The sequence below is a fragment of the Schistocerca nitens genome, unplaced genomic scaffold (assembly GCF_023898315.1).
Source record: "Schistocerca nitens isolate TAMUIC-IGC-003100 unplaced genomic scaffold, iqSchNite1.1 HiC_scaffold_75, whole genome shotgun sequence".
Classification (NCBI taxonomy): domain Eukaryota; kingdom Metazoa; phylum Arthropoda; class Insecta; order Orthoptera; family Acrididae; genus Schistocerca; species Schistocerca nitens.
Genome location: NW_026045621.1, coordinates 18,400 through 27,785, shown reverse-complemented (window position 1 = coordinate 27,785; position 9,386 = coordinate 18,400). Strand labels below are relative to the sequence as shown.

The 9,386-nt window shown below is 54.8% G+C and overlaps 21 non-coding genes across 21 annotated transcripts; 17 read left to right on the top strand and 4 right to left on the bottom strand.

Moving 5' to 3' along the window:
• Positions 1 to 187: 187 nt before the first annotated feature.
• Positions 188 to 258, top strand: Trnag-gcc (transfer RNA glycine (anticodon GCC)). Its single transcript has one exon. It is a non-coding gene; the product is annotated as a tRNA-Gly (tRNA).
• Positions 259 to 638: 380 nt separating this feature from the next.
• On the top strand, positions 639 to 711 carry Trnam-cau (transfer RNA methionine (anticodon CAU)). Its single transcript has one exon. It is a non-coding gene; the product is annotated as a tRNA-Met (tRNA).
• A 305-nt stretch (positions 712 to 1,016) lies between these two features.
• Trnae-uuc (transfer RNA glutamic acid (anticodon UUC)) lies at positions 1,017 to 1,088 on the top strand. The gene has a single exon. It is a non-coding gene; the product is annotated as a tRNA-Glu (tRNA).
• A 198-nt stretch (positions 1,089 to 1,286) lies between these two features.
• On the top strand, positions 1,287 to 1,360 carry Trnai-aau (transfer RNA isoleucine (anticodon AAU)). Its single transcript has one exon. It is a non-coding gene; the product is annotated as a tRNA-Ile (tRNA).
• A 602-nt stretch (positions 1,361 to 1,962) lies between these two features.
• On the bottom strand, positions 1,963 to 2,034 carry Trnag-ucc (transfer RNA glycine (anticodon UCC)). The gene has a single exon. It is a non-coding gene; the product is annotated as a tRNA-Gly (tRNA).
• A 340-nt stretch (positions 2,035 to 2,374) lies between these two features.
• Trnag-gcc (transfer RNA glycine (anticodon GCC)) lies at positions 2,375 to 2,445 on the top strand. The gene has a single exon. It is a non-coding gene; the product is annotated as a tRNA-Gly (tRNA).
• Positions 2,446 to 2,826: 381 nt separating this feature from the next.
• Positions 2,827 to 2,899, top strand: Trnam-cau (transfer RNA methionine (anticodon CAU)). Its single transcript has one exon. It is a non-coding gene; the product is annotated as a tRNA-Met (tRNA).
• Positions 2,900 to 3,204: 305 nt separating this feature from the next.
• Positions 3,205 to 3,276, top strand: Trnae-uuc (transfer RNA glutamic acid (anticodon UUC)). Its single transcript has one exon. It is a non-coding gene; the product is annotated as a tRNA-Glu (tRNA).
• Positions 3,277 to 3,474: 198 nt separating this feature from the next.
• On the top strand, positions 3,475 to 3,548 carry Trnai-aau (transfer RNA isoleucine (anticodon AAU)). The gene has a single exon. It is a non-coding gene; the product is annotated as a tRNA-Ile (tRNA).
• Positions 3,549 to 4,150: 602 nt separating this feature from the next.
• Trnag-ucc (transfer RNA glycine (anticodon UCC)) lies at positions 4,151 to 4,222 on the bottom strand. Its single transcript has one exon. It is a non-coding gene; the product is annotated as a tRNA-Gly (tRNA).
• A 340-nt stretch (positions 4,223 to 4,562) lies between these two features.
• Positions 4,563 to 4,633, top strand: Trnag-gcc (transfer RNA glycine (anticodon GCC)). Its single transcript has one exon. It is a non-coding gene; the product is annotated as a tRNA-Gly (tRNA).
• A 380-nt stretch (positions 4,634 to 5,013) lies between these two features.
• Trnam-cau (transfer RNA methionine (anticodon CAU)) lies at positions 5,014 to 5,086 on the top strand. The gene has a single exon. It is a non-coding gene; the product is annotated as a tRNA-Met (tRNA).
• A 305-nt stretch (positions 5,087 to 5,391) lies between these two features.
• Trnae-uuc (transfer RNA glutamic acid (anticodon UUC)) lies at positions 5,392 to 5,463 on the top strand. Its single transcript has one exon. It is a non-coding gene; the product is annotated as a tRNA-Glu (tRNA).
• Positions 5,464 to 5,661: 198 nt separating this feature from the next.
• Positions 5,662 to 5,735, top strand: Trnai-aau (transfer RNA isoleucine (anticodon AAU)). Its single transcript has one exon. It is a non-coding gene; the product is annotated as a tRNA-Ile (tRNA).
• A 602-nt stretch (positions 5,736 to 6,337) lies between these two features.
• Positions 6,338 to 6,409, bottom strand: Trnag-ucc (transfer RNA glycine (anticodon UCC)). Its single transcript has one exon. It is a non-coding gene; the product is annotated as a tRNA-Gly (tRNA).
• Positions 6,410 to 6,749: 340 nt separating this feature from the next.
• Positions 6,750 to 6,820, top strand: Trnag-gcc (transfer RNA glycine (anticodon GCC)). The gene has a single exon. It is a non-coding gene; the product is annotated as a tRNA-Gly (tRNA).
• Positions 6,821 to 7,201: 381 nt separating this feature from the next.
• Positions 7,202 to 7,274, top strand: Trnam-cau (transfer RNA methionine (anticodon CAU)). Its single transcript has one exon. It is a non-coding gene; the product is annotated as a tRNA-Met (tRNA).
• A 305-nt stretch (positions 7,275 to 7,579) lies between these two features.
• On the top strand, positions 7,580 to 7,651 carry Trnae-uuc (transfer RNA glutamic acid (anticodon UUC)). The gene has a single exon. It is a non-coding gene; the product is annotated as a tRNA-Glu (tRNA).
• Positions 7,652 to 7,849: 198 nt separating this feature from the next.
• Positions 7,850 to 7,923, top strand: Trnai-aau (transfer RNA isoleucine (anticodon AAU)). Its single transcript has one exon. It is a non-coding gene; the product is annotated as a tRNA-Ile (tRNA).
• A 602-nt stretch (positions 7,924 to 8,525) lies between these two features.
• On the bottom strand, positions 8,526 to 8,597 carry Trnag-ucc (transfer RNA glycine (anticodon UCC)). Its single transcript has one exon. It is a non-coding gene; the product is annotated as a tRNA-Gly (tRNA).
• Positions 8,598 to 8,937: 340 nt separating this feature from the next.
• Trnag-gcc (transfer RNA glycine (anticodon GCC)) lies at positions 8,938 to 9,008 on the top strand. Its single transcript has one exon. It is a non-coding gene; the product is annotated as a tRNA-Gly (tRNA).
• Positions 9,009 to 9,386: the final 378 nt, after the last annotated feature.

Here is a 9,386-nt window from a genome sequence, read left to right as displayed (position 1 = left end):
GCAAGAGTCGGCGCCGGCGACGCAAGAGTACGCAGAGGACCGCGTTCTGGCGGCATTTTTAAGCAGTACAGTGCAGGATTCAGCGTCTGCAGCATCTTCTCGACAGAATGCTACGGCGCTTGACGGCAGTCCCACTTTCCCTTGAGACATCTGCTCGGGAAGCAGCGTGCAGTTACTACCGGCCCGAGCATCGGTGGTTCAGTGGTAGAATGCTCGCCTGCCACGCGGGCGGCCCGGGTTCGATTCCCGGCCGATGCATCATTTTGCTTTTCCCACGATAATGCTGCCGTGTGGCTTGCGCGCTTGAGATGCACGATCCACATGAATGTATAGCAGGATTCCCTTGAGAAGAACCGAGAACGCAGCACTCGCGGGTCCCCACTAGGACGCTCGCATGGTGTTCTACAGACTAGCGTTGGCCTGGCCTCGCAAGTTGCTGTGTCCAGGTGCCTCCGAGGCACTGAACGTTAACGACAAGGAGTGCTGCCTATCGTTTGCAAATCTGCAGCAACACCGCAATCAACTGGGCTGGCAATGCACGTGTAGCAACAGAACACGTTATCCAGGAAGTACAGTGTCTTTACGTCTAACATTGGGTGTGGTACTTACCCAGTTTCCAGGACAAGCGCTTCACCTGTGCCTCGGTAGCGCAGTAGGCAGCGCGTAAGTCTCATAATCTTAAGGTCGTGAGTTCGATCCTCACCCGGGGCATTTAATTTTCTGTGACTGATGGTGATGCTGTTGCTAGGGCACCAACTTATTTCTTGTTTTTTATCCACAACGTTTTCAACGCTTCAGCGGGAAAATGTTTACTCCCTGTTATTGCTACTTACAGCTTCCCTTTTCCTCTTCTCCTAGCACAGCATGAAGCCAAAAACATTGCTCTGAGACGTTTGAGGTGCGCGCCTTGCCAGTCAGTATGCGCAAAGACGCTCGCAAAGAGAGAAGGGCGCCGACGCGGGACACGACACGAAATGCTACAAGCGACCGTCCGATCCGCCGCAGGAACGCCCGCATCCGGTGTGGTCTAGTGGCTAGGATACCTGGCTTTCACCCAGGAGGCCCGGGTTCGATTCCCGGTACCGGAACGGAACTTTTTCCACACGAATCGTGACAAGTTTGAGCTGTCCGAGCTGCCGTTTCCCGTCCTGCTCGCAATATATCTACTGTTTCGTGACCGTCAGCAGAGTATAGACGAGGGAAGCAGACATCCGACGACCATAGAAATGGTGTACGGCTTCATGCCATACGTTTGCAGCGTAGGGCTGAGCGAGTGCAACTGTCGAGGCCCGTTAGCTCAGTTGGTTAGAGCGTCGTGCTAATAACGCGAAGGTCGTGGGTTCGATCCCCCCACGGGCCACAACGCTTTTACTACCACGAAAAGGCAGCGCCGATTTCAGCTGGCGAGTGTGATGACCAAAACATCATCACCCTGCGTGGAAGTTGACAGAGGATCCGAACCCGACTTGTCGGGAAGCGCTACAGCATTCACTCGGCAATGGCCATAATATGTTGAATACACTGGTTCTCAACCGATAAAGAGAAGATGAAAGGAAATGTCCGATTGCCGATGCGTAACAACTTTGGCCCTTGTCGGTACTTGGGCGGGAGAGCGCATGGGGACACAGGGTACTGTTGGCAGTTTTACTTCCTATTTTTCTTTCTCCTTTGTTTTCGGAGCTACAGCCCGATTCGGTCAGGGAGACGCCACCGTGAAATGAACGGGCGTGCTGTGTGTACATCGCCTCGCCTCTCCTTACCTCTCTCAGTCGTTTCTCGTGCTTGTCGTTTTGATATAGGCCGATTGGAGAGCGTCAGCTCTCGCGTCAGCTGAGCAAAGTCGAGACAAGTCGAGACAGTCGAGACACACTATAGGCTGGTCTGCAGCGAGTAAGAGGGGGAAAAAACATTAAGTTAAGGGCGCGTGGCGAAAGTACTCATACGTGACATTAAAAAGCCTGTTGCGGTGGCCGGGAATCGAACCCGGACCAACTGCTTGGAAGGCAACTATGCTGACCATTACACCACCACCGCACAAGCGAGCGCCCCGACGCCGCGCTGTGTCGGCTTCCCGCCTGTCGGCAGCGGCCGAAGGTGATCGTACCTGGCAGGCGCATTTCGAGGTAGGCTAGGGGAGCACATCCAGGCGCGTTCGGACAGCGTATCCGCGCACATTTCGCATCCTTGGCAAGAGTCGGCGCCGGCGACGCAAGAGTACGCAGAGGACCGCGTTCTGGCGGCATTTTTAAGCAGTACAGTGCAGGATTCAGCGTCTGCAGCATCTTCTCGACAGAATGCTACGGCGCTTGACGGCAGTCCCACTTTCCCTTGAGACATCTGCTCGGGAAGCAGCGTGCAGTTACTACCGGCCCGAGCATCGGTGGTTCAGTGGCAGAGTGCTCGCCTGCCACGCGGGCGGCCCGGGTTCGATTCCCGGCCGATGCATCATTTTGCTTTTCCCACGATAATGCTGCCGTGTGGCTTGCGCGCTTGAGATGCACGATCCACATGAATGTATAGCTGGATTCCCTTGAGAAGAACCGAGAACGCAGCACTCGCGGGTCCCCACTAGGACGCTCGCATGGTGTTCTACAGACTAGCGTCGGCCTGGCCTCACAAGTTGCTGTGTCCAGGTGCCTCCGAGGCACTGAACGTTAACGACAAGGAGTGCTGCCTATCGTTTGCAAAAGCTGCAGCAACACCGCAATCAACTGGGCTGGCAATGCACGTGTAGCAACAGAACACGTTATCCAGGAAGTACAGTGTCTTTACGTCTAACATTGGGTGTGGTACTTAGCCAGTTTCCAGGACAAGCGCTTCACCTGTGCCTCGGTAGCGCAGTAGGCAGCGCGTAAGTCTCATAATCTTAAGGTCGTGAGTTCGATCCTCACCCGGGGCATTTAATTTTCTGTGACTGATGGTGATGCTGTTGCTAGGGCACCAACTTATTTCTTGTTTGTTATCCACAACGTTTTCAACGCTTCAGCGGGAAAATGTTTACTCCCTGTTATTGCTACTTACAGCTTCCCTTTTCCTCTTCTCCTAGCACAGCATGAAGCCAAAAACATTGCTCTGAGACGTTTGAGGTGCGCGCCTTGCCAGTCAGTATGCGCAAAGACGCTCGCAAAGAGAGAAGGGCGCCGACGCGGGACACGACACGAAATGCTACAAGCGACCGTCCGATCCGCGTCAGGAACGCCCACATCCGGTGTGGTCTAGTGGCTAGGATACCTGGCTTTCACCCAGGAGGCCCGGGTTCGATTCCCGGTACCGGAACGGAACTTTTTCCACACGAATCGTGACAAGTTTGAGCTGTCCGAGCTGCCGTTTCCCGTCCTGCTCGCAATATATCTACTGTTTCGTGACCGTCAGCAGAGTATAGACGAGGGAAGCAGACATCCGACGACCATAGAAATGGTGTACGGCTTCATGCCATACGTTTGCAGCGTAGGGCTGAGCGAGCGCAACTGTCGAGGCCCGTTAGCTCAGTTGGTTAGAGCGTCGTGCTAATAACGCGAAGGTCGTGGGTTCGATCCCCCCACGGGCCACAACGCTTTTACTACCACGAAAAGGCAGCGCCGATTTCAGCTGGCGAGTGTGATGACCAAAACATCATCACCCTGCGTGGAAGTTGACAGAGGATCCGAACCCGACTTGTCGGGAAGCGCTACAGCATTCACTCGGCAATGGCCATAATATGTTGAATACACTGGTTCTCAACCGATAAAGAGAAGATGAAAGGAAATGTCCGATTGCCGATGCGTAACAACTTTGGCCCTTGTCGGTACTTGGGCGGGAGAGCGCATGGGGACACAGGGTACTGTTGGCAGTTTTACTTCCTATTTTTCTTTCTCCTTTGTTTTCGGAGCTACAGCCCGATTCGGTCAGGGAGACGCCACCGTGAAATGAACGGGCGTGCTGTGTGTACATCGCCTCGCCTCTCCTTACCTCTCTCAGTCGTTTCTCGTGCTTGTCGTTTTGATATAGGCCGATTGGAGAGCGTCAGCTCTCGCGTCAGCTGAGCAAAGTCGAGACAAGTCGAGACAGTCGAGACACACTATAGGCTGGTCTGCAGCGAGTAAGAGGGGGAAAAAACATTAAGTTAAGGGCGCGTGGCGAAAGTACTCATACGTGACATTAAAAAGCCTGTTGCGGTGGCCGGGAATCGAACCCGGACCAACTGCTTGGAAGGCAACTATGCTGACCATTACACCACCACCGCACAAGCGAGCGCCCCGACGCCGCGCTGTGTCGGCTTCCCGCCTGTCGGCAGCGGCCGAAGGTGATCGTACCTGGCAGGCGCATTTCGAGGTAGGCTAGGGGAGCACATCCAGGCGCGTTCGGACAGCGTATCCGCGCACATTTCGCATCCTTGGCAAGAGTCGGCGCCGGCGACGCAAGAGTACGCAGAGGACCGCGTTCTGGCGGCATTTTTAAGCAGTACAGTGCAGGATTCAGCGTCTGCAGCATCTTCTCGACAGAATGCTACGGCGCTTGACGGCAGTCCCACTTTCCCTTGAGACATCTGCTCGGGAAGCAGCGTGCAGTTACTACCGGCCCGAGCATCGGTGGTTCAGTGGTAGAATGCTCGCCTGCCACGCGGGCGGCCCGGGTTCGATTCCCGGCCGATGCATCATTTTGCTTTTCCCACGATAATGCTGCCGTGTGGCTTGCGCGCTTGAGATGCACGATCCACATGAATGTATAGCAGGATTCCCTTGAGAAGAACCGAGAACGCAGCACTCGCGGGTCCCCACTAGGACGCTCGCATGGTGTTCTACAGACTAGCGTCGGCCTGGCCTCGCAAGTTGCTGTGTCCAGGTGCCTCCGAGGCACTGAACGTTAACGACAAGGAGTGCTGCCTATCGTTTGCAAATCTGCAGCAACACCGCAATCAACTGGGCTGGCAATGCACGTGTAGCAACAGAACACGTTATCCAGGAAGTACAGTGTCTTTACGTCTAACATTGGGTGTGGTACTTACCCAGTTTCCAGGACAAGCGCTTCACCTGTGCCTCGGTAGCGCAGTAGGCAGCGCGTAAGTCTCATAATCTTAAGGTCGTGAGTTCGATCCTCACCCGGGGCATTTAATTTTCTGTGACTGATGGTGATGCTGTTGCTAGGGCACCAACTTATTTCTTGTTTTTTATCCACAACGTTTTCAACGCTTCAGCGGGAAAATGTTTACTCCCTGTTATTGCTACTTACAGCTTCCCTTTTCCTCTTCTCCTAGCACAGCATGAAGCCAAAAACATTGCTCTGAGACGTTTGAGGTGCGCGCCTTGCCAGTCAGTATGCGCAAAGACGCTCGCAAAGAGAGAAGGGCGCCGACGCGGGACACGACACGAAATGCTACAAGCGACCGTCCGATCCGCCGCAGGAACGCCCGCATCCGGTGTGGTCTAGTGGCTAGGATACCTGGCTTTCACCCAGGAGGCCCGGGTTCGATTCCCGGTACCGGAACGGAACTTTTTCCACACGAATCGTGACAAGTTTGAGCTGTCCGAGCTGCCGTTTCCCGTCCTGCTCGCAATATATCTACTGTTTCGTGACCGTCAGCAGAGTATAGACGAGGGAAGCAGACATCCGACGACCATAGAAATGGTGTACGGCTTCATGCCATACGTTTGCAGCGTAGGGCTGAGCGAGTGCAACTGTCGAGGCCCGTTAGCTCAGTTGGTTAGAGCGTCGTGCTAATAACGCGAAGGTCGTGGGTTCGATCCCCCCACGGGCCACAACGCTTTTACTACCACGAAAAGGCAGCGCCGATTTCAGCTGGCGAGTGTGATGACCAAAACATCATCACCCTGCGTGGAAGTTGACAGAGGATCCGAACCCGACTTGTCGGGAAGCGCTACAGCATTCACTCGGCAATGGCCATAATATGTTGAATACACTGGTTCTCAACCGATAAAGAGAAGATGAAAGGAAATGTCCGATTGCCGATGCGTAACAACTTTGGCCCTTGTCGGTACTTGGGCGGGAGAGCGCATGGGGACACAGGGTACTGTTGGCAGTTTTACTTCCTATTTTTCTTTCTCCTTTGTTTTCGGAGCTACAGCCCGATTCGGTCAGGGAGACGCCACCGTGAAATGAACGGGCGTGCTGTGTGTACATCGCCTCGCCTCTCCTTACCTCTCTCAGTCGTTTCTCGTGCTTGTCGTTTTGATATAGGCCGATTGGAGAGCGTCAGCTCTCGCGTCAGCTGAGCAAAGTCGAGACAAGTCGAGACAGTCGAGACACACTATAGGCTGGTCTGCAGCGAGTAAGAGGGGGAAAAAACATTAAGTTAAGGGCGCGTGGCGAAAGTACTCATACGTGACATTAAAAAGCCTGTTGCGGTGGCCGGGAATCGAACCCGGACCAACTGCTTGGAAGGCAACTATGCTGACCATTACACCACCACCGCACAAGCGAGCGCCCCGACGCCGCGCTGTGTCGGCTTCCCGCCTGTCGGCAGCGGCCGAAGGTGATCGTACCTGGCAGGCGCATTTCGAGGTAGGCTAGGGGAGCACATCCAGGCGCGTTCGGACAGCGTATCCGCGCACATTTCGCATCCTTGGCAAGAGTCGGCGCCGGCGACGCAAGAGTACGCAGAGGACCGCGTTCTGGCGGCATTTTTAAGCAGTACAGTGCAGGATTCAGCGTCTGCAGCATCTTCTCGACAGAATGCTACGGCGCTTGACGGCAGTCCCACTTTCCCTTGAGACATCTGCTCGGGAAGCAGCGTGCAGTTACTACCGGCCCGAGCATCGGTGGTTCAGTGGCAGAGTGCTCGCCTGCCACGCGGGCGGCCCGGGTTCGATTCCCGGCCGATGCATCATTTTGCTTTTCCCACGATAATGCTGCCGTGTGGCTTGCGCGCTTGAGATGCACGATCCACATGAATGTATAGCAGGATTCCCTTGAGAAGAACCGAGAACGCAGCACTCGCGGGTCCCCACTAGGACGCTCGCATGGTGTTCTACAGACTAGCGTCGGCCTGGCCTCACAAGTTGCTGTGTCCAGGTGCCTCCGAGGCACTGAACGTTAACGACAAGGAGTGCTGCCTATCGTTTGCAAAAGCTGCAGCAACACCGCAATCAACTGGGCTGGCAATGCACGTGTAGCAACAGAACACGTTATCCAGGAAGTACAGTGTCTTTACGTCTAACATTGGGTGTGGTACTTAGCCAGTTTCCAGGACAAGCGCTTCACCTGTGCCTCGGTAGCGCAGTAGGCAGCGCGTAAGTCTCATAATCTTAAGGTCGTGAGTTCGATCCTCACCCGGGGCATTTAATTTTCTGTGACTGATGGTGATGCTGTTGCTAGGGCACCAACTTATTTCTTGTTTGTTATCCACAACGTTTTCAACGCTTCAGCGGGAAAATGTTTACTCCCTGTTATTGCTACTTACAGCTTCCCTTTTCCTCTTCTCCTAGCACAGCATGAAGCCAAAAACATTGCTCTGAGACGTTTGAGGTGCGCGCCTTGCCAGTCAGTATGCGCAAAGACGCTCGCAAAGAGAGAAGGGCGCCGACGCGGGACACGACACGAAATGCTACAAGCGACCGTCCGATCCGCGTCAGGAACGCCCACATCCGGTGTGGTCTAGTGGCTAGGATACCTGGCTTTCACCCAGGAGGCCCGGGTTCGATTCCCGGTACCGGAACGGAACTTTTTCCACACGAATCGTGACAAGTTTGAGCTGTGCGAGCTGCCGTTTCCCGTCCTGCTCGCAATATATCTACTGTTTCGTGACCGTCAGCAGAGTATAGACGAGGGAAGCAGACATCCGACGACCATAGAAATGGTGTACGGCTTCATGCCATACGTTTGCAGCGTAGGGCTGAGCGAGCGCAACTGTCGAGGCCCGTTAGCTCAGTTGGTTAGAGCGTCGTGCTAATAACGCGAAGGTCGTGGGTTCGATCCCCCCACGGGCCACAACGCTTTTACTACCACGAAAAGGCAGCGCCGATTTCAGCTGGCGAGTGTGATGACCAAAACATCATCACCCTGCGTGGAAGTTGACAGAGGATCCGAACCCGACTTGTCGGGAAGCGCTACAGCATTCACTCGGCAATGGCCATAATATGTTGAATACACTGGTTCTCAACCGATAAAGAGAAGATGAAAGGAAATGTCCGATTGCCGATGCGTAACAACTTTGGCCCTTGTCGGTACTTGGGCGGGAGAGCGCATGGGGACACAGGGTACTGTTGGCAGTTTTACTTCCTATTTTTCTTTCTCCTTTGTTTTCGGAGCTACAGCCCGATTCGGTCAGGGAGACGCCACCGTGAAATGAACGGGCGTGCTGTGTGTACATCGCCTCGCCTCTCCTTACCTCTCTCAGTCGTTTCTCGTGCTTGTCGTTTTGATATAGGCCGATTGGAGAGCGTCAGCTCTCGCGTCAGCTGAGCAAAGTCGAGACAAGTCGAGACAGTCGAGACACACTATAGGCTGGTCTGCAGCGAGTAAGAGGGGGAAAAAACATTAAGTTAAGGGCGCGTGGCGAAAGTACTCATACGTGACATTAAAAAGCCTGTTGCGGTGGCCGGGAATCGAACCCGGACCAACTGCTTGGAAGGCAACTATGCTGACCATTACACCACCACCGCACAAGCGAGCGCCCCGACGCCGCGCTGTGTCGGCTTCCCGCCTGTCGGCAGCGGCCGAAGGTGATCGTACCTGGCAGGCGCATTTCGAGGTAGGCTAGGGGAGCACATCCAGGCGCGTTCGGACAGCGTATCCGCGCACATTTCGCATCCTTGGCAAGAGTCGGCGCCGGCGACGCAAGAGTACGCAGAGGACCGCGTTCTGGCGGCATTTTTAAGCAGTACAGTGCAGGATTCAGCGTCTGCAGCATCTTCTCGACAGAATGCTACGGCGCTTGACGGCAGTCCCACTTTCCCTTGAGACATCTGCTCGGGAAGCAGCGTGCAGTTACTACCGGCCCGAGCATCGGTGGTTCAGTGGTAGAATGCTCGCCTGCCACGCGGGCGGCCCGGGTTCGATTCCCGGCCGATGCATCATTTTGCTTTTCCCACGATAATGCTGCCGTGTGGCTTGCGCGCTTGAGATGCACGATCCACATGAATGTATAGCAGGATTCCCTTGAGAAGAACCGAGAACGCAGCACTCGCGGGTCCCCACTAGGACGCTCGCATGGTGTTCTACAGACTAGCGTCGGCCTGGCCTCGCAAGTTGCTGTGTCCAGGTGCCTCCGAGGCACTGAACGTTAACGACAAGGAGTGCTGCCTATCGTTTGCAAATCTGCAGCAACACCGCAATCAACTGGGCTGGCAATGCACGTGTAGCAACAGAACACGTTATCCAGGAAGTACAGTGTCTTTACGTCTAACATTGGGTGTGGTACTTACCCAGTTTCCAGGACAAGCGCTTCACCT